Source organism: Rhagoletis zephyria, unplaced genomic scaffold, assembly GCF_001687245.7.
Source record: "Rhagoletis zephyria isolate East Lansing unplaced genomic scaffold, Rhagoletis_zephyria_1.1 Rzeph_scaffold_00071, whole genome shotgun sequence".
In the NCBI taxonomy this organism is placed as follows: Eukaryota; Metazoa; Arthropoda; class Insecta; order Diptera; family Tephritidae; genus Rhagoletis; species Rhagoletis zephyria.
In genome coordinates, this window is record NW_016157155.1 from 415157 (window position 1) to 437979 (window position 22823).

Here is a 22823-nt window from a genome sequence, read left to right on the forward strand (position 1 = left end):
ATTAAAGTATTTCTTAGCAAGAAAAAGAACAAACTCTTAATCAGTTCGAAGAAGCTGTATATTTTATACTACCGTTTCTTTATACAAAGTTTTATATATATATCTATATTAATGATTCAGAAAAATATAAAAGGAAAATCTGATAAGCACACTGGCTGTCAAAAACAAGAAATGCAAAAGAAAATAAAAGGATAAAGGCAAAAGCAAATACATTATAGCGCCATCTATTTGACAATTGATGTGAAGGGAAATTTAACTTAGGCTAACATTACATACTTCAACACTTTCCCTTGTTAATTATAGTTAAATTTGAAATAAAATGTATTATAACATAATTTCTGAGTCGCCTTTATGATTTATGTGAGTCCCATCTTCAGTGATAGAATTTTGAGTCTCGTTTTCGGCAACGGTTTAGTCATTATATCTGCTAATTGATGTTCTGTTGAGATTTGTTGGATACACAATTTGCCTTCTGTCACCTTCTCTCTGATGAAAAAGTGCTTTATGGAAATATGTTTGGTTCGGCGGTGAAATTCTGGATTTTGAGCTAATCTAACTGCTGCAGAGTTATCAACTAGAACGATGGGAACAGCTTTAAGCTTTATGATTCCTCTGAAAAGTCTGCTTAACCATATTGCTTCTTTGGCTCCCTCGTTTGCTGCTATAATTTCTGCTTCAGTTGTGGAAGTTGCCACAATCGCTTGTCGTTGACTGAACCAAGAAATCGCACCTCCTGCATATTTTACCACTACTCCTGACGTCGAGCGGGCAGTCTTCATGCACCCTCCAAAATCAGCATCGCTGTAGACCTCTAAAAGACCTACATCTTTGTTGTACCGGTAGACTACTCCAAGGTCTAAAGTTCCTGCTATGTACCGAAAAACTCTCTTGACTCGTACTATGTCCTCATGAGTAGGATTTTCCAATGCTCTGGAAATAAAGCCCACACTGTACGCCAAGTCCGGCCGTGTGCCCAGCATTAGGTACATCAGTGCTCCTACAGCTTGTCTGTAGGGAAATTTTGTTGATTTGTCATCTTTCCCTGGTGCGCAGCTTTCTGCATCTTTGAGTATTGGAGTTGAAACAGGTTTGCATTCGGAAAAGTTGAAACGTTCTAAAATTTTCTTTGCGTATGATTTTTGATTAATCTTAATAAAATCTTCTTTTAGCTCAATTTCTAGACCCAAAAAGTAACTTGCCTTATTTGAAGCAATTTTGAACTCTGTTTTCAACTCACCAATAAATGTCTCCAACTCACGTGGATCTGATGCAGCTAGAAGACCATCATCCACGTAAATTACCAGAATGAGTTTTTGACCACATCTTTCTCGAATGTACAAGCACGGATCAGCGTCACTGGCCTTGAACTCATGCTTTTCAAGGAAGCCTCCGAAGCGTTTGTTCCAGCATCTAGGTGCTTGCTTGAGACCATATAGGCTTTTCTGCAGCTTACATACCTTACTGGTCCCGTCCTCATACCCTTGTGGCTGTTTAATAAACACGTTCTCTTCGAGCTCTCCATATAAAAACGCTGTTGTGAATTTCTACACACACTCTTACAGATTTTGACAGTTTTTGCCGCCAAAGCAAAAACAAAATACATGTAAATTTTGGTTTTTGTACTCCTGCTATCACCTTATATTAAGTCGCCTTGGAAAAATAGTTTTAAAGTCAAGAACTTTAATGAAATTAAACGACTGCACTTAACAAATATGTTAAATCAATCAATGTTTTTTTATCGACAACTTGCAATATTACATACGAGTCGATGTACTGGAGAGTCAATTCAGCATTCTTTTAAATACAATACTTAACAAAGCCGACTTTGAGGAGATTCAGAAGGCGGATAGCATTTTTTTTGGCGAATATAGTACTTTCGCTTTTCTTTTTATTGACGAACGAAGATACTATGAAATTAAATATAAATCCATTTATTATCTCGCAATCGAACAATCCAATTTATAACATACTCATCGATGTTTTTAACTTGTTCGATAACCTTTGTATGATTTTGAGACAAGAGCTGTCTGCGGCCAGAAATAAGGATCACATAGATAAACTCGATGAGCGTTTTGGAGTTTTAATGGATCATTTAATCAATTACCTAATTGGTTTCAAAACAAACCCAAGTACAACGCCATTGTCACAACTGGATATTTTTGAAAATTTGTAATCAAGGCTCTAGTGATTTGTGTTTAAAAGTACTTATGGTGCACAAATTTATAATAAGAATGCATTTTATTTTTAAAAATGACTATATTATTTACATAAATATTCAACTTTAGCGTAAAATATACGCTCTAGAAAATCGTGCCCTTCTGTAGCGTATGGTTATTGGCTTGTTCGAGTTGAAATTACAACCGCAGTGTTGCGCGAATTATTAAAGTATCGCGTTCTGTGTGAATTTCTAGCAATGTATTATCAGTAGGGCAGTTGCAACAATGTTGCCATTTTTCATCAGTACGGCAGTAATGCCGCTTTTATTACGTGCCTCGAACAGGCCGTATCTTTTACGTAAGTTGTAATATGGCTATCTTTCTAGGGTTAAATAAATCTTGAGCTAAATTCTGAAGTATGTATATTCACGAATATCACTTTTTTATATACTAAAATTTAAATTTATTTATTTATTTATTTATTACAGTCATTTGACCTATATACATTCACGTATATACATTTGAATTATGTATTGCAATATACAATAAAAGTAAAGTTAAATTTACTGCTTAAAATACGTTAACCTGTTACATTTTTCCTTCTAAGCTATATAATAGTATGTATATTTAACTAAGATAGCATATTCTCGATGCTGTTGGAATGGACGGGATTCCAAGCAGTACCGTAAATATATCACGTACGATATGCGGTCTAAGAGTGTAATTTCCAGAGCCGCCACAACTGAGCGGTTGGAAAGGAATAGTTTCCAAGCCGCTTCTTATAAACTTCTCTACCGGCAGGCGATCTGAATGGACGAAATCCAGAGTCGCGCTATTTGATCGGACGGAAAGGACTAGTTTCCATGCCGACCTTCTTATTTCATACATTATGGGTGATCTGAATGGACTAAATCCAGAGTCATCCAGCCAGTACGGATGGAAAGGACTAGCGATCATTTCCTGTATGGGTGTGTCGTACCGCTTGTTCAAGATAAATCGCATAGCCCTATTTTGCATTTTTTGAAGCTTATCTATTTGTGTGTCGCTTGCTATAAAAACGATAGTTGGACAGTATATGAAATGTGTTCAACTATAGATCTGTAGACCAAAGTCTTATACCTCCTTCCTAAGTACTTACATGATCTTTTCATGAGACCAATTTTTTTACCAATTTTTGCTACTGTGTAGTCAATATGTTCCTCAAATTTTAACTTATCATCGATATATATACCTAAATATTTAATGATTCTCACTTTCTCAATTACTTCATCTTTAATTTTTAAACTGTAATTATCGGAGCTAACGTTAGCTGCTCTATATATGACCATAAACTTTGTCTTGTTCACATTTAATTGCAGTCTGTTTACGCACAACCATTTATACAAACAATGAAGGTCTTCTTGCATTTTAATCATTGCATTGGGTAGATTAAAGTCACTGAGGGTTAAGAGGGTATCGTCGGCGAACAATTTTACCTTACAATACTTCAATGCTGAGTTTATGTCGTTGATATAAATATTAAAGAGTATTGGAGCTAACACCGACCCTTGTGGTAGACCAATATCTACTGCTACCTTTGTGGATAGAGCTGTGCCAATCACCGTTTGTTGCTTCCTATCAGAAAGAAAACTACGGAACCATGTAAGTTCGATGTTATCTATACCAATATATTCGAGTTTTTTTTAGCAATATTTCCCTGTCGATTGTCTCGAAGGCTCTCTTAAGATCCACAAACACCGCCAAGATAGTTTTCTTAGAGTTCAGGTCCTCCTTCCATTGTGATAAGATCGAGTTTAGAGCTGTTTCGCATGAGTGATTAGCCCTAAAACCTGACTGCTCCTTAATGAGTATTTTATTTGACTCAATATAGTTTAATAGTTGATTTTTTACAACCGTTTCCAGTATTTTTTCTAAGTTGGGAAGGGTGTTTATTGGCCTGAGCTCCTCCGATTTTATGGTGTTTTTGACCTTTTTTATAGGGACAATGGTCGAAGTTTTCCATTCTGTCGGAACTATTCCCAACTGAAGGCTCTTATTTACTAATAGGGCGTAAAAGTGACCCATGTATTCAACGGAGTCTTTGATTACATCCTCGGATAATAAATTATTTCCACCAATTTTTATCTTGAACTTCTTTACTATATGGATAATATCATCTGTACTAATCTCACAAAATTTAAAGGTCCCTCGATTATTTTCCTGTTGAATCGGATCATAATTAATGTTTTCTATATTCCTATTAATATCGATCATACTATCAACAAAGAAATTGTTTAACTTGTCGGCGATTTCAGTACTATTGCTATATATTTTACCGTTGATTCGAACCTCTTTGATGTTTTCTTTGTGATCCGCATTATTGACAATATTCTTCAAATGTTTCCACATTAAACGACTGTCACCTCTATTAATTTCCACCTTGTATTCCATATATTGTATTTTTTTAATTCTAATCATTTTTTTATACGCTTTCTTTATTTCATTGTATTCTACCCAATCACCAGTGATCACTGCCCTTTGGTGTAACCTAAATTTTTCTTTATTAGTTTCAGTCAATTGTCTGTCATACCATTTATTTCGGATTTTGACCCGCTTTTGTACACGAGAAGTTAGTTTTTTCATACTCGAAATCAAACAGTTAATATATTCGAGCATACCATCAGGACTGAGACTATTCAGGTCAGCGAAGGTGCATTGTCGCAAAAGATTTATAAGGTTGTCTGGGCTGTACCCATCCCACGAAGTTATTTCAGACAGTTTACTGATAGGGCTTTGTTTTTTTATATCGCATTTGAACATTATAGTTTCATGATCCGATATTCTATGTTCCTCCGCTTTTTCACATGACACTTCCTTTGCGTTCGAGTACAATAAGTCGATCAGTGTTTCGGAATATTCAGTAACCCTAGTATTAAAGTTAATTAACTGTTTCATTGCCTGATGGGCGAATATCTCATTCAGTTTCTTACTATATGTCGACATTATATTGAGGTTTATATTAAAATCTCCGATAATAATGGTATTTACCATGTTATCGCATATTTCCGACAAAATGGTCTCCATATATTCTAGAAAATCAGCATCACTTGAACTAGGTGAGTGATAGACCACCCCGATTTTCCATTTGGTTTCGAGATTTTTCAGTTGGATAACTACACACCAAACATTTTTATCGATAGATTTGTTTAGTATTATTTTAAAATCTAGTGCGTTACGCAATATTATGATTACCCCTCCTGTATGTCTACTGTACGAGTCACATCTTACAACTTGATATGTTGGAAACTGTATTTCATAGTCATATATTTCCTCTGTTGTACAAGTTTCGGAACATAGAACTATATCCGGATCAACAATTTCAATTAGCCTTTCAAGTTCTATTTTATTAGCTACTATACTACTTATGTTAAGATAAACGCATTTCAAGTAACTGTTATGCTTTTCATGTACTGGCTGAACAGTCAACTCCATGCCACGGTTCCTATTAACTGACTGTAATTGTTAATAGCTGGCTCTATTTCTCTTATGCTCTAGTTTCTTCATGTATACAGGACACTGTCGGTTAGTTGTCAAGTGGTTCACGTCGAGCCCTAGATTAAATTTTTTGTTTGCACGAATGCAATTGATACACTTGTTTATTTGCTCCTTTGTGCACTCCATTGTTTTATGATTACCCAAGCACTTCAGGCAGACCTCTTCATCCTTGCACTTCGTAGCTATATGATTGAAGCCCTTACATTTGTAGCAGACTGACACTCCCATACCATCTTGGACTCTACATTTCTCCCACCCAATATTTATTTTTTCGCTTTTGAGCACTGCCGAGAAGGTATCAACGTCCGTTTCAATGAGCACATTATAGTATTTAGACCTATCTTTCTTGACTTCAATGTGTTTAATAATTTTAAAGTCAGCACTTTTCAAACAGTCATTTGTTTTTTTTTATCATTTCTACAAGCTGCTCGCTTTCATATTTAAAGCTTACTCCAAACGCCATAAACTTGGGTTTAGCCGTATTCGGCACTCTAATTTCATAGCGGTCACTAATTTTTTTTGCAATTGCGGTCTTTATTTTATCGCGCTCAGATTCGTTTTCGCTTTGAATAATGATTGTACCACTTTTCCTACCCTGCACATTGCTTATTTTTAGATCCGATGGATCAACGTTCTTATTCAGGTCCTCTTTTGTTTTCATCGCGTCTTGCTTCTCTTTCGGTTTTATGATCAGGGGTTTCTCTTTATTTATTTTCGGTTCTTTGTTGTTCAATAATCTGCTTTTTAAACGCTCAGCATATGAGGCCTTGCTGTGATGACTTGATTTCAGCTCTTCACTTACTGACTTTTTTATTTCTTCACATATTTTTCTACTTTCACTCTCATTTCGTACCATAGCCTCGCATAGATCTTGGCTGTGCTTTTTCACATCTTCAGCTACAGCTTTCATCTTATTGGCCTCAGCTATGCTAGTTTCGCATGTTTTTTGAACTCTGCATTGCATCTATACGCTCACCGAATTTCCTCTCTATAGCTTATAAGAGGAGCTTTAGCTCTTTAACCTGCATTTTTTGCGCGACTCTTGGAAGTCGTCTTTACACTCTTTTATGTTTTTACTATTATTCTCTATAGAGATATTCATATTTCGCAACACCTCATCAATATTATGCATATATGTGAGACAACCATCGCACATAAAGCGCACATAGGCATTGTCCGCAAGGACTTTTTTGCTGAACTCATCGAGATCAGAGCATTTCTTTGCCCAGTGGAACACTTTGCCGCATATACCTTCACAGCGGATTCCACTCTCACCGCGTATTAAGCCTTTGCACTTATGGCAGTCACCCATTTTCTTGGCTGACACTTCACTGCACTTTTGAGTGTTTTTTAATTATTTGCCGACGTCCCAAGCCTTGTCGCACGGTGTTATCGACACCTGCGTCTATTATGGTTCATAATTCGTTATTTGTGTTTGTATGTATGTGTTGTGTTTACTAGAGGTAAAGCACGAAGCCGCTGCTGCGCGCCCATTCGCCTATCACTATTCTCTTCACTTTCACCGTTTTCTTCCTAGTCCCAAAGTATACTTTAATTTAATTTGATTTGCTTAAACTAGTGTCACTATCATTTTGCTATTTAGCAAAATTCACTTTCCGATTATATATATGAATCGCTATTTGCATTTGAAATCGCGTTAAGCTAATAAAACCGCAGAATTTAAAAAACTTCGCGGAGCTAACTATAACACGACCTTTCACACCCACAACACAATTCTTAATATTAGTAAGCATTTTTTTTACTGCATTCACCCGCATTTTGGGGGTTAAAAACTACTAGTTTTAATAAATTGTCAGTTTAATTTCTTATAAAATATACCTTTAGGTTTTTTATGCATCTTAAGCAAACACCGTAAAAATTTGTTTTAGAGAATCAATGTGAAATAATTGCAGAAACGATTAACCGGTTTGCTGAGCAACCGAGACGTCCGCTTTTTAAATAATTTCACTGGATCACAAATTTGTGTTTTGCTTTTGTACCTCGGATGCCCCTATCCATGTTCCATGTAGAATCGCCCGCTGATTCCAAAAATCGAGTTAATTTTTTACTCTATGGATACGTTTTCGAGATATTTTCAATTTACCATTACTCAGCTTAAAACAAAAGTTGGTTACACTTAGTCACTTACTTATATCTAGCGTTGCCAGACGCGCTGCTTTTGGGAGCAAACGTGCTCCTTATTATTGCAATGTTATCCATTGTACTCCCAAAAATAATATCTGAAAATGTACTCTTTTTTTAGTTTCGTACTTCTTTTGTACTCCTTTTTCCATCTATTAGCTTTTTATATGTAAAATAGCAACACCCTTATTCTAGAACCCGAATTTTCGTAGTTCTAAAAATCGACATGCTGCAATCCTTGCGGAAAAATGGGCAGCATTGCCAGCTATCAGTTGGTTTTCGAAGTCAGCTGTATGAAGGAAAACAAAGTGGAAAGGAATTAAAGAAACACTTAAGTTATCATGTGCTAATTGATAATTATCATATTAATTATCATGTGCTTGTTTATTGTAAAATTTGTTGATTTTAAATATTTTTGGGAAAATTATGGATTCTGATGCATTTGCAATAAGAGCGTGCTATGGCATGGATTCACAAAGGTATGCGGAGCTGTCGGGCATAGTAACAATGGACGGATCTATGTCAGCTTCTGGTTGAATTGTTCAGCCACCAGCTATAATTCCTCCTATGCCTGAAGAACTGGTTCTCAATCCAATTATCGCAATAACTACTTCTTCCAAGCCATTGAAAATATGCATTTTGTTAGGTCCACCACCTGGTTGCGCTTGCTTCTGCCTTCGGCCGCGCTTAGGGATTATAAGCCTTACTAATGAGAATTCTCTTTTCTGTGCTGCCGGAGAAGAGGGCGGAAGCCCCTTTTCTACTGTGAAAGCTATACAACATTTATTTTGCATATAACATCCACTGTATCTTTGCGCGGAACCCACAACGAAATTTACAAAAAAAGTGCATGGTTCAAACCGAATTTCTTAATTAACTAGAGCTCGGAAATTTGGAAACTTTGTTTTAAATGAAAGTTTAATCGTTTGACCACACGTGCATGTTAAAGTTTTTAGATTCGGGTGATGCGTTTGAATACAACAACCCAAAATTATTGTAGAAATAACTAAACCGTACCCAAGCTTCTGGATATGGGGCAACATTCTTTTTTGTTCGTTCATATAAAGCAGTGGATAAAAATATACGCATAGGCAAACGGCAAATTTATCATATTTAAAAGCACACCACTAAGATTTGCTGCAAACACACATCGATTTATATCTTTTTGATACATTTTTATCTCGCTTCCGACACAGAATTGTTTTCGTACCAAATTACGCAAAAAAGCTTACTCGTTCGTTTTTTGGGCATTGTAAAGAATTTCGAAAGCTCGAAAATACGAATCGGATTGCAGCATACCATTTCTATGATTCGTAGCAAAATCCGAATACGAAAGTGTTGCAGAATAGGGGTGTAAGTTTCGCACAGTTTTTTTTTTGGAAAATAAGAGGGTCCTTTATATATTTTGCGAAAAAAGGAGTTTATCGTTAGTTTTTCAAAGATTTGACTTAAATTTTATTAATTAGTTTTTAAATTGTAACCTTTATTTGGACCTACCAGCGGTAAACACTTTGAGATAAAAGCGCAAGCGGCACGCAAGTCTGTGTCGGTTACTTTATTACATATCTTCTGTAACCATAGGTTAATTTCCTCCATTTAAGCCGTTTATACTCCCCCTTTTGTCCAAAATATGGCGTCACACTCAGCAATCGAATAGACTCGGAACAAGGGCCGTCGAGAGAAAACCCGGCTAATCCCGTTTAGGTCGGCGAAATCCCTCAAAAGTTGTACGTTAATAGGGTTACATCTTCTTCGCATGATTCTGCTCAGGGCTGGCATTGAGTCAAACCCTGAACCAGAAACATATACGTGCTACATGTGCCAGAGATGACTACACCACAACTCCACCTCCGTAAGATGCAACACGTGCAATGGAGCCATCTCCGAGTTTACTCAGGCCTAACGACTCATAGGCAGTGGACCACCGCATACGTGGCCCGCATCACAATAGATAACACCACCGACACAACACACCACACTACTGATACAATCTGCGCGGTGCGTCAGTCCAGGATATTCCGTAATGTGACATCAGTCAAGTGCAACACTTGCCTTGGCTGGTGTCACTTTAGGGCATGCTGAAGACCGCGCACCACTCGAGAGTGGACGAGGGCCTATGAAGGCAATCTCTAACTGCTATGCCGCCCACTATCACCACAGTCTTCCTAGGCACACGAAGATTTTACAGTTCAACTGTAACGGACTTCAAAGCAAGATCGAGGACATTGTTGAATTGCGCCGGATACAACGAGCACCGTCGAGATCGCGAGCGGGATAATGGTGGTGGCCTAGAGTTAATCACGCAAAACACCGTGTAGTATCGTCTTATCGAAGCAGACATCGACCGCAGGGATACCATCCTAGAATGTCAGGGTATTTCTATCCGGTAATGCGAAGTCGAGTTCGAAATATTTAACGTATATTCACCCCCTGTCACCAGCTGCCCGGCAGGATATTGCCATGAAATAGGTGCGTTCCGCAGAGGTGAAAAGTGTATGGTAGTTGGTGATTTCATTGCGCACCACGTTCTTTGGCATACAAGCCTGTTAATCGATCGTAGAGGAACACAAATGGCTGAGCAGATAGAAATTCGACATTCTGCAAAATGAACGACGACGCCCCCACCAAGATTATAGGCAGCTGCTGCAGCTCGCCAGACCTAACAATAGTCATTGCTGGTCTGATAAACAGCATATCAATGCGACCTATGCTGACTTAAGCATCAGACCATCTGCCCATAATCATCTCGATTGATAAACCAGCCGACTTTGCTTCCGCGGATCACCGGAACTATACCAACTTTTCTAAAGCTGATTGGAAAGGCCTCGCGGATGTTACTGAAAGCGACTTCACTGCACTACGCCCTCAATCTGTCAATGGCCACTCTCGGAATTCCAGACATCTGGAAGATGGGGAGAGTGGTCCCACTGCTCAAACCGGGGAAACCAGTCAACAAATGAGAGTCTTATCGTCCCTACCCTCCTTTCCCTGTAGAGAATACACTAGAGGTTTTGCTACTCCCGTATTTTACGAACCACCTGCCCCCAGCGAAGCATCAGCATGGGTTCTGTAAAGTACACAGCACAACAGCACTTTACGCCATAAATACCCAGGTAACTCGTGGCCTTAACCGAAACCGGGCCTGTGAGAGAACCATTCTAGTAGCGCTGGACCTGTCTAAGGCGTTCGATACTGTCAGCCATTCAACGCTACTAGAAGACATAAAGGCCTCATCTCTCACACAGGGACTCAAACGGTGGTCGGCGAATCATCTTAGTGGTCTTCACTCACCAGTAACTTTTGAGACAAATCGAGCAAACTTAAGAAAATAAAACAGGGGGTTCCACAGGGCGGTGTCCTTTCCCCATTATTGTTTTACATTTCAAAGCTCCCTCAACCACCAGAGGGAGTCTCGATAGTCTCTTATGCTGACGATTGTTCGATCATAGCGTCTGGGAATGGAATTGATGACTTGTGCTCGAAAGTAAACGGTTATCTCGCCGAGTTTTCTCGCTTCTTTACTCCGTGCAGTGACCATAACGTCCCCTACCAAATCTTCAGCCACACTTTTTACCACCTGGATGAAGGAGGTCAGACTACACTGGGAATTCACGTCGATGACAAACCAATTCCGACGGTGAGCAACCCGAAGATACTCGGAGTAACCTTCGATAGTGTGCTCTCCTTCTCGGCGCATACAACCGCAGTTGTCAAAAGAGTACAAAGCCGCAAGAAGGTCCTCAAGTCGCTAGCCGGCAGCACCTGGGGCAAAGACTGTAGTGCACTTGGAACTTTGTTGTTAAAATACTTGTTGTTCTTTTACTTTTGGATTGTAAAATGAAATATCGTGTTTGTGTCTTTTCAAAAATTTTCTTTTTGATTATTAAAAAATTTAATCTTCAAATTATAACAACGTGTTACAAAAGTTATTGCTCCTGTACAACGGCAAGATCCTACAATGAAGATTCTTTAAAATTGGCGATCCTGCCAGGAGATTTGCAGAAGCTGCTACAAAATAAATATAAGAATATTACAGATACGTTGGTTTGCAAATATTTCTGTTGCGGAATTAAATTTAATAAATTGTGTTGTTGCGTTAAATGTAGAATTGAGAATTTTTGTTTGCTGTTGAGATCCTGTTGCTTGCATCAAAAGCTGCTACATTGATTCAACGTTTCTTTCCGCTGTTGAAACTCTTTTCATTTGTTCATTGAATCAAATATATATATATATCGGATTAAATAATGGTGTTATCTTATGAAGAATTTGAAAATTTGCATTGTTCCTGAATTGCTAATCATCAATCAACTTATTGACTAAGTTAAGTAATTGGTTATTTGTTAGACTTAATTTTTAATTGAATTTGAGTCTGAATGAATAATTATTACTATCTATTACTACTTAAGTTATCTAAATTATTTGTCCAAATTTTGCAATATTCATATATATATATATATTTTTATTTTATTTATTTTTTATTCGTGTAAACTTTCTCCAAAATGTTCCATTCTCTGCGTGAAAGAGGTGCAGGAGATTCTCATAATAGAACTCTAATAGATATAGATGATGTAGATGCATCTTCTTCAATGAATATTAGAAATCCATATGATAATTTAAATGAGATTTGCGCTACTTCGATTAAATTACCGCAATTCTGGACAAATTGTCCAGACGCTTGGTTTGTGCATGCATAAATGCAATTTGCGACTAAAGGAATTACTAGAGATTCAACGAAATATGAATTTGTTATAACTGCTCTTCCGCAGGAAGTTATAGCTAATGTGTTGGATGTGATTCAAAATCCACCACAAACAGAAGTATATAACAAATTTAAAAGGGTTTTAATTGAGCGTCACTCTTTGAGTGAACAGCGTAAACTTGATAAAATATTATCTGACACTGAAATGGGAGACCGTAGACCTTCAGAATATTATAGATCGCTCAACCAGTTTGCTGGAAATACAATAGATTCGAGCATGATAAAAACATTACAAGGTAAATTCATTCTCTCAATTCGTCGGCCATGATTTTTTTCTGACGTTTGCCAACATTTTAAAATCATATAAAATTGAAAATAAAAAAATTAAATTGTTCACAATTGTTGTTGTTTGAGATTGAAAATGAGAATGTGTGTGTGAGTTTGAGTTTTGATTTTAAAATTATATTGTTGGCAAACGTCAGACTGCCTCTCAATGGTTTTACCTTGTTATGTTTTTATCATGGATTCGACCTTTCTTAAAAATTGATGGCTGAGAAAACTTCCTAAAAGTTTATATATAGCATTAACAAGCGCTAATTTAAACAACGTTAACCATCTTTTACGTCTTTACGAAGTTTTTTCTTTTAGAAAAGATGCACGTATTTCTGTGGATTTGAAAAAGTAGTAGAAAATTTAGTTAAAATCATGATACAAAAAAGAAGGTAGTTTCATTGTCACTTTTCGGGCGCCATATTAACTACCTGACAATTAAGCAGATTGTGACATTTCGTGCTACCATACCTAATCCTCAATAATCATTTATTTAGTGTAAAAAAAAAAATATTTAGAAAACTGGAAGGAAATTTGTCTTCGATCTGAGCAATAACTAAATTTTAAATTCATACATCGCCATATTTGAAAAAGCAACCAACTGACTTTTTCTTTGAAATAAATGACCGGTAAACATGCTGTCCACCGCAAAAATCAGATATTATTAAATTAGTTTCTTCTAAAGCCAGTCACCGAAAAGGATTTGGATGTGCTTTGCAAAGGTAAGGCTTTAATTTCGGTGCTTCATGCTATGATAGATATTATAGTTATGGGCGATAGGAGTTACTGCCGGTTGAACTGGCACCCAGAGTTTGGAAGTAAGTAGTTAGAGGGCTGCCCAATGCCTTAAGTGCAGTTTGGCTGTCACTGCAAACACTTCAGTCTGGAAGACCGAAACATACTTCCCCAGAGAAAAGTCCAAGAGAGTCAGTTTTGGAGCCATCATTGAAGATTAGATTATGTGTGATTCCGGGCTTAGTGCTGGTATAAAACCAGCATTCAGTCGCAGGGAACTAAACATTATAGAATCTCTTCATCAAAGGTAAAGGTGGCATATTATCCTGTGGCATTAAAAAAACACAAGTGCTCAGATCTCTGCCGCTGGCAATTTCCGCCTTGCCCCACTCAGTGTTATACCAGCGTCCGTTTCTTTTTAGTCTGCAGGTGGCCTTTAAAGCTTCCCCTCGTAGGAAGACACAAAGTGACGGTAAGTGCAGCAGTGCATCAAGAGCAGCGCCACTTATTGTAGAGAAAGCTTTAGGATAGCACACGGCATTAGTTCTTTGAAGTTTAGCAAGCAGACTTCCCACGCTCTTGATTGAGAATCTGTTCCACGATACCACTGACGCATAGATAATTATGGGTCTGATCATAGAGGTATAAATCCAGATGATTCCCTATGGTGACTCACCCCACGTTTTGCCATTGACCTGCTTACATTGCCAAAACGCTGCTTTAGAGGTTTTGTGCTCCACACAATACTTCACTGGATACTTCACTTCGGGAGAATTCTGAATTGTGACTCGTTTAATTGTGAGGCAATGAGCCCATACAACCTTCTCCAAAGCATGTTTCGCACTATGCTTTAATGACGAATTATCTATCAATACATCTTCTTCGGACTATGAAAAAAGGAGTTTTGTTATGTCAATTTATTTATTTTGTTTAAAATAAAATTAAAAAAAAGTTTTTTAATAAATAAATGTTCCGAAACTGGATTTTATCTTATTAGTTCATCTCTGCACATCGATATTATTCAGAGGATCTTTAAAACGCTTGAGAAAAACGTTAAAATTTGATTATCGAACACATGAACTTGTTTTTTTTTGGTATGTAAATTTTACTCTTTTATTAAATCCCAAATATTTAAAAGAAAATCTCCCCTCCCAAAAAATTTCAATGTGGCAAAGCTATGCTTAATGTTTGCATCTGAAGAAATTATTATTAGAAAGGATTAAGACGGTAATTTCCTTTCATCTTTATTATAGCTGACATATCTAAGTCTATTATTGGACCTGATTTCTTGGACAAATATGGATTACTGGTAGATATAAAGCATAAACGTTTAATAGATCCTTTGACGTCTTTATCGGTTAACGCAATATCCTATTTCTGTGACGTTTCTTTGCCAAAAGTATTTTCAATGGATAATAAATATACTCAGCTTCTCAAAGAATTTCCGTCATTAATTTCTGAACCTGATTATAATAAAAAGGTCGAACATTCAACCGTTCATCATATTATCACTAACAGTGTATTACCTTTTTGTAAGCCTAGACGGCTTGATCCAATCAAATGTAAAATTGCAAAGGAGGAATTCGATTTTTTAGTTAAATCAGGTATTTGTCGTCCATCCAAGTCACATGGAGCATCACCCTTGCATTTGGTGCCTAAAATAGAATCGAATTATTGGCGTCCTTGCGGTGATTACCGAAGGCTTAATATAATAACGGTACCGGACCGTTATCCTTTGCCTCATATTCATGATTTACATGTTGTTTCTGAAAATATAAAAGTTTTTTCGAAAGTAGATCTAATTAGAGCATATCATCAGATACCTGTAGCAGAAGAAGATATACACAAAACCGCTATTACAACACCTTTTGGGATGTTTGAGTTTATAAGGATGCCCTTTGGTCTTCGTAATTCCGCGCAAACATTTCAAAGGTTTTTTAACGAAGTTTTGCATGATTTTGATTTCATTTTTGTTTATTTAGATGATATTCTTGTTGTTAGTAGAGATGAAATTGAACATCTTGGACATTTAAAGAAGCTTTTTCAACGTCTACATCAGTACGGCATTAACATTAAACCCTCTAAGTGTGTTTTTGGAGTTGAAAGAATACATTTTTTAGATTACAATATATCTTGCGAAGGTATTCAACCTTCAGCAGAAAAAGTCAAATCAATTTTAGAGTTTGGAAAGCCATTAACTGTTAAGCAAATGCAGAAGTTTGTAGGAATGATAAATTTTTATCATCGATTTATACCAAAACTTGCTGAAATGTTATGTCCTTTTCATGTTGAGATTAAAAGGTCTTCAAAAACTAAAGATAAGGTTATTAATTGGACGTCAGATTTAAGTCACTCTTTTGAGCACAAAAAACTCTATTGACTCATTTCAACAGTATAGCGAGACTTTCACTTGCTGTAGATGCTTCAAACGTTGCAATTGGGGGAGTCTTGCAACAGGAATTCAATAACTCCGCACAACCATTAGCTTTCTTTTCAAGGAAATTTAGTACAGCAGAATGTAAATATAGCACATTTGACAGAGAGCTACTAGCTATTTATCTGATCATCAAACACTTTCGGCATTGTGGTTTTCACAGATCATAAGCCCCTTACATACGCAATGAATTCTAAGGTGGAAAGAAGCCTGAGACAAACTAGACATTTAGAGTATATATCTCAGTTTACAAGTGGTATAAGGTATATAGAGGGAAAACGAAATATTGTTGCAGATGCTTTATCAAGGGAGTCAGAAATTTTAGCGCTAGATACTGATGATTTAAATTTAAAACGATTGTTCCAAGAACAACAAAATGACCCTGAACTTAAGAATTTAGTAGAAGACACAGACAATAGGTATAAACTAGAATTAATAGATATGCCACAATTAGATATCAAAATTTGGTGTGAAACGTCGCAGAGTGTAACGCGACCATACATTCCGAAAACTTTACAGAAAACTGTTTTTGAAAAACTACATTGTACATTAAGGCAACGCGGCGATTGATAACATCTTGGTACTTCTGGCCAAAGATGAATAAAATTATAAATGAATGGACAAAAAAAGTGTGTTAGCTGTCAGAAATCTAAAGTTTTTAAACATACAAAATTTCCAACTGTTAAGATACCTATTCCTAGAGGTCGTTTTGAACATACTCACTTAGATATTATTGGTCGTCTTCCTTTATCACATGATTATAAATTTATTTTAACTGTAATAGATAGGTATTCACGTTGGCCTGAGGCGTACCCGATGCGAGATATTTCAGCAAAAACCGTTGCAAATCTTTTCTTTCGTGAATTCATTTCTCGTTTCGGTGTACCGCTGACAATCACTACAGATCAAGGTACACAATTTACATAGCATCCACAAGCAAATGGAATGGTCGAACGCTTCCATAGGCAATTAAAGGCGTCGATTATTGCTAGTGGAAAAGCACATAACTGGTACGAAGAGCTACCTATTATATTGTTGGGTTTGCGATCATCTTTCAAGGAGCTGGTATATGGCGAGAATTTAAGACTTCCATCACAGTCAGTCAGATCTGAAGCAAACTTTGATTCATCTGAGGTATTGTCAAAATTAAAACAGAATTTTGAAACGTGTTCGAGGTTCAAGCATTGCTCACCATAAGAATTCTCTTATTTACATTCCGAAGGATTTGAATAGTTGCAAATTTGTTTTTGTAAGAATAGACAGAAGAAAAAACGGATTGCAAGACCCATATGAAGGACCATTTGAGGTAATACTCAAAACCCAGAAATGGTTTCAAATCAATTATCACAACAAATTACAAACTGTATTGATAAACCGAATTAAGCCTGCATTTCTGGAGAACCAAAAATTTGTTTCATCCAACAAACATAAACGAGTTACTTTTAATTTGTTAAATATGAATCTTTTTGGAGAAGGGGAGTAATTGTAGTGCACTTGAAACTTTGTTGTTAAAATACTCGTTGTTCTTTTATTTTTGGATTGTAAAATGAAATATCGTGTTTGTATCTTTTCAAAAAATTTCTTTTTGATTATTAAAAAAATTAATCTTCAAATTATAACAACGTGTTACAAAAGTTATTGCTCCTGTACAACGGCAAGATCCTACAATAAAGATTCTTTACAAGACAAAGAAACGTAGCTGGCAAGGTACAAGGCAATTGGCCGGCCGGTTCTGAACTATGCAGCGCCCGTGTGGTCACCGGGGACTAGTAGGACGCAGTGGCTGAAGCTACAGACTTGCCAAAACACGGCACCTCGTACAGCGACAGGATGCCTTTTGCTGTCGCCGCAACACCACCTGCACGACGAGGCCCACATACTCCCCGTTAAGGAGCATAACACAATGCTCTGCAAGCAGTTTTTAGTTGGGAGCGACAGACGTGGTCACCCAAACAGACAACTCCCTGCAGAAGAGCCTTCGCCCAGGCACGTCAGGAGGCATCTCTACGAACTGACGGGCGAAGTCCAGAGGTTTATCAAACAACCTCTGGACCCGACAGCTTATGNAGGTATTCACGTTGGCCTGAGGCGTACCCGATGCGAGATATTTCAGCAAAAACCGTTGCAAATCTTTTCTTTCGTGAATTCATTTCTCGTTTCGGTGTACCGCTGACAATCACTACAGATCAAGGTACACAATTTACATAGCATCCACAAGCAAATGGAATGGTCGAACGCTTCCATAGGCAATTAAAGGCGTCGATTATTGCTAGTGGAAAAGCACATAACTGGTACGAAGAGCTACCTATTATATTGTTGGGTTTGCGATCATCTTTCAAGGAGCTGGTATATGGCGAGAATTTAAGACTTCCATCACAGTCAGTCAGATCTGAAGCAAACTTTGATTCATCTGAGGTATTGTCAAAATTAAAACAGAATTTTGAAACGTGTTCGAGGTTCAAGCATTGCTCACCATAAGAATTCTCTTATTTACATTCCGAAGGATTTGAATAGTTGCAAATTTGTTTTTGTAAGAATAGACAGAAGAAAAAACGGATTGCAAGACCCATATGAAGGACCATTTGAGGTAATACTCAAAACCCAGAAATGGTTTCAAATCAATTATCACAACAAATTACAAACTGTATTGATAAACCGAATTAAGCCTGCATTTCTGGAGAACCAAAAATTTGTTTCATCCAACAAACATAAACGAGTTACTTTTAATTTGTTAAATATGAATCTTTTTGGAGAAGGGGAGTAATTGTAGTGCACTTGAAACTTTGTTGTTAAAATACTCGTTGTTCTTTTATTTTTGGATTGTAAAATGAAATATCGTGTTTGTATCTTTTCAAAAAATTTCTTTTTGATTATTAAAAAAATTAATCTTCAAATTATAACAACGTGTTACAAAAGTTATTGCTCCTGTACAACGGCAAGATCCTACAATAAAGATTCTTTACAAGACAAAGAAACGTAGCTGGCAAGGTACAAGGCAATTGGCCGGCCGGTTCTGAACTATGCAGCGCCCGTGTGGTCACCGGGGACTAGTAGGACGCAGTGGCTGAAGCTACAGACTTGCCAAAACACGGCACCTCGTACAGCGACAGGATGCCTTTTGCTGTCGCCGCAACACCACCTGCACGACGAGGCCCACATACTCCCCGTTAAGGAGCATAACACAATGCTCTGCAAGCAGTTTTTAGTTGGGAGCGACAGACGTGGTCACCCAAACAGACAACTCCCTGCAGAAGAGCCTTCGCCCAGGCACGTCAGGAGGCATCTCTACGAACTGACGGGCGAAGTCCAGAGGGTTATCAAACAACCTCTGGACCCGACAGCTTATGGACAGGCCTTGAACGGCATTCACAGAGAGGCAGTCTCGAGTTATGTAGACTTTCGATATGTGAATGCTGTTCCGGGCACACAAGGAGCATACCAAAATTCTCTGCAAGCAGTTTTTAGTTTGGAGCGACAGACGTGGTCACCCCAACAATCAACTCCTTGCAGAAGAGCCTTCACCCAGGCACGTCAGGAGGCATCTCTACGAACTGACGGACGAAGTCCAGAAGTTTATCAAACAACCTCTGAACCCGACAGCTTATCGACAGACCTTGTGTGAGATGAAAAAAAGTACTGTACTGATAAAATCAGTACGTCTGGCAGCGTAACAATAGCCCAACTGCGCTCGGGTTACTGCAGCAGGTTGAACTCATACCTGAGGAGATTAAACGAGGATGTTCTAAACGAATGCCCGGCATGCGGAGAGTCGCCCCATGACTCACAGCACCTCTTCGTATGCCCTCAGAATCCCACCCTACCAACGCCCCTGTCCCTATGGACAGACCCAGTCGTTTTTCGAGAGCCGAAACGTATCGAAAATTTCATGTCATTGCCTAAAATTTCGACTAGACTAGTGTATTAAGACGGAAAAACTTGGCAGAATTGCATAGTTTTCGACGATTTTTGCCGTTTATTTATTTCAGCACGACAGTAGACAATGCCAATGTTGTCGAGTCGTACAGTTTAGCCTAATTTACGACTTACGCAATGAGGCTGATTATCAATTGATAGTTTTCCATGTAGGGTTTCTTTCTCGACGTGCCTATTCGGAACTGGTAACTAGGAGGCCATTCATTCGACCAACCCTATAGGTACAGTTTATAGCATTATTTTTTTTTATATAGTCTAAGAAAAAATACATCTAAAAAAGACATGCACTTATCTCCCAAGGGTGGAAAATGCAAATAAGGATTAAAATTTTAAAACTAATTAATAAAATTAAAGTAAAGTATTTACAAGTTTTACAGTTAATAATAAAATACTTTTTTCGCAAAATCTATATCATTTTTAAAAAAACCTGTGCGACAGTTATTATTTTACGCCCTGTACTCTGCCATTCAAATTGTGGCGAACACTACTTAGTAAACCAAGAATGATAGAATGGTGTCTTCAAACTAAAAACAAAAGCACAAAAAACGTACCAAGCACCAAACTCAAAAGTTTTCGCGTTCTGTATACTAAATTTGGTGCGAAAAGCATCAAGTTGGCAACAGTGAATGTAAACAAAAGTATTGTATGACGTCAGCGATTGGATGGATGCTGTCAAACCGACGAAGAGAGGGTTAGCGGTCCGCGAATGGCGCGGCCTTTATTTTCTGGATCGTGTTAGTAAACTAAGTTAAGTGTGATAGTAAAAAGGTGTAAGCATGGTCGTAGCCAGGTAGGTGCAGGGCACTCGGGTATACAAATCAGAAAAATAATAAAATAATAATAAAGCTTAAAAAATGGCCATACATTCTGGAAAAGTCTGGAGTTCTTTTGTGGAATTTAGTTATTTATTTTTAACATTTATTGTTGCTTTGAAAAATATATCTAAGATATCTTTGTTTGTTTGTACCTAATTAATGAAAGCGATCTCACATATGTAGTTATACATATATCGACCCCTTTGCGCAAAATTATGTTACAACAAGTAAGAAAGTCTAAGTTCGGGCGGAGCCGAACATTAAATTCCCGGCGCAAGTATTAAATATATGATTTTCACCTTTCCGAAAGCTACCGCTACAATTTTAAGTAAATTAGCGTCCTTAAATTTCGAAATACTGAAGTTTCAAGCATTTCTGAAATTTACCGTTATATGAAAAGCGGCCTCAATTTTAATCCGATTTCAATAATTTTCAACGTTTTACTTTTATGTGGCAAGCACAGTAACCACACCGAGTTTGGTAGAAAGGAAGAATTTCCAAAATTTTATCATAAACGTGTTTCTTGGTAAAAAGTTGTTACAAGCATCAGTTTTGAATAAATTAGCTTTAATATTTACTGATTTATCGAAGATTTTGTATTTCTCTAAATTACCGTTATATGGGATGTGGGCGTGGTTATTCTCCGAAATTTTCGGCCACTTGGTATGATGTACCAAGGCCAATAACTGTGCCAAGTTTGGAAGAAATTGATGCAGCGGTTACCAAGATATACACATGTGACCATAAGTGGGCGTGGCTACGCCCATTTTCCAAAAATTTATAATATTCTTATTTTTCGTCTAAAATTTATTGTAAATATCAATTTTGAGTGAATAATCTTTAGTAGTTACAAAAATATCGCAGTTTTCGTATTTCTGAAAATAACCGTTATATGGGAAGTGGGCGTGTTTACAGTCCGATTTCGCCCATTTTCAATACCATCCGTCCTACGCCCGAAAGAAGTGCACGTACAGAGTTTCGTTAAGATATCTAAATTTTTACTCGAGTTATCGTGTGCACAGGGGGACGGACAGACGGACGGACGGTCAGACAGTCACCCCTTAATCGATTTATCTTTTCATTCTGATCATTTATGTATACATTTGTCTATATCCATCTCGATTCGTTTTGCCTGTGACAAACAACCGTTATGTGAACAAAGTTATAATACCCTTGTGCACAAGTGCGCTCGGGTATAAAACCAAACCAAACAGAAAAGTGTTTTTTGTATTTTTCTCTGCTTTGGCTAGCAATACCAAAGTTCAGATTTGCTGAGATAATTCAGAAATATAAATAAACGCAAGATTTTTTTGAAGAAAAGTCTACGTTCTAATTTCTTAGCACATTGATAATTTCGCCCACACGGAAAACTTCATTGTCAGATACGACAAATTTTACAGTAAATTTTTGGGGTAGTTATTGGGTCTTAAATCGTAATATTTGAACAAGTGATGCGTTATGCGTTGTAAAACAAACTTGCATCAAAAAGTGAATTTCGTAAAAAATGTAACATACGATAATTTGCGTAAAGGGGTCGATAAGTATTTAATTTTTGGTATTGTGTAACAATAAGTTGCACAAAAAATTAAAAAACAAAATTTTACTCCCTTTTTTATGTTTGTACTGCTTTTTTTCTATCGAAAATATAAATGTACTCCTTTCTCCGTTTCAGAATCTGGCAACCCTACTTATATCTCATGAACCCATGATCCAACTTCACAAGATCTGACAACATGATGCAAAAGAAAAAAGTAATTTTCTGGCTGACGTTTGTAATTTCGGCGCCGTGTTATTTTCTTTGAAAAGTAAACAAAGAATATGAAGACGAAGCATAAAGAAAAAAATGCAAGCAATTTTGTGCTAACCAATTTATTATTTTTGTACGTGTTTTTGAAACCAATCACCGCGCACTTCATTTTAATTACATTTGCATAAAAAACTTACTGAAAATCGCTTAAAAATCACTGAAATAAACCACCGACAAAATACACATAAAGAAAGAAGCAAAACAGAAATAGCAAACTTCAAAATTACGAACGTCACAC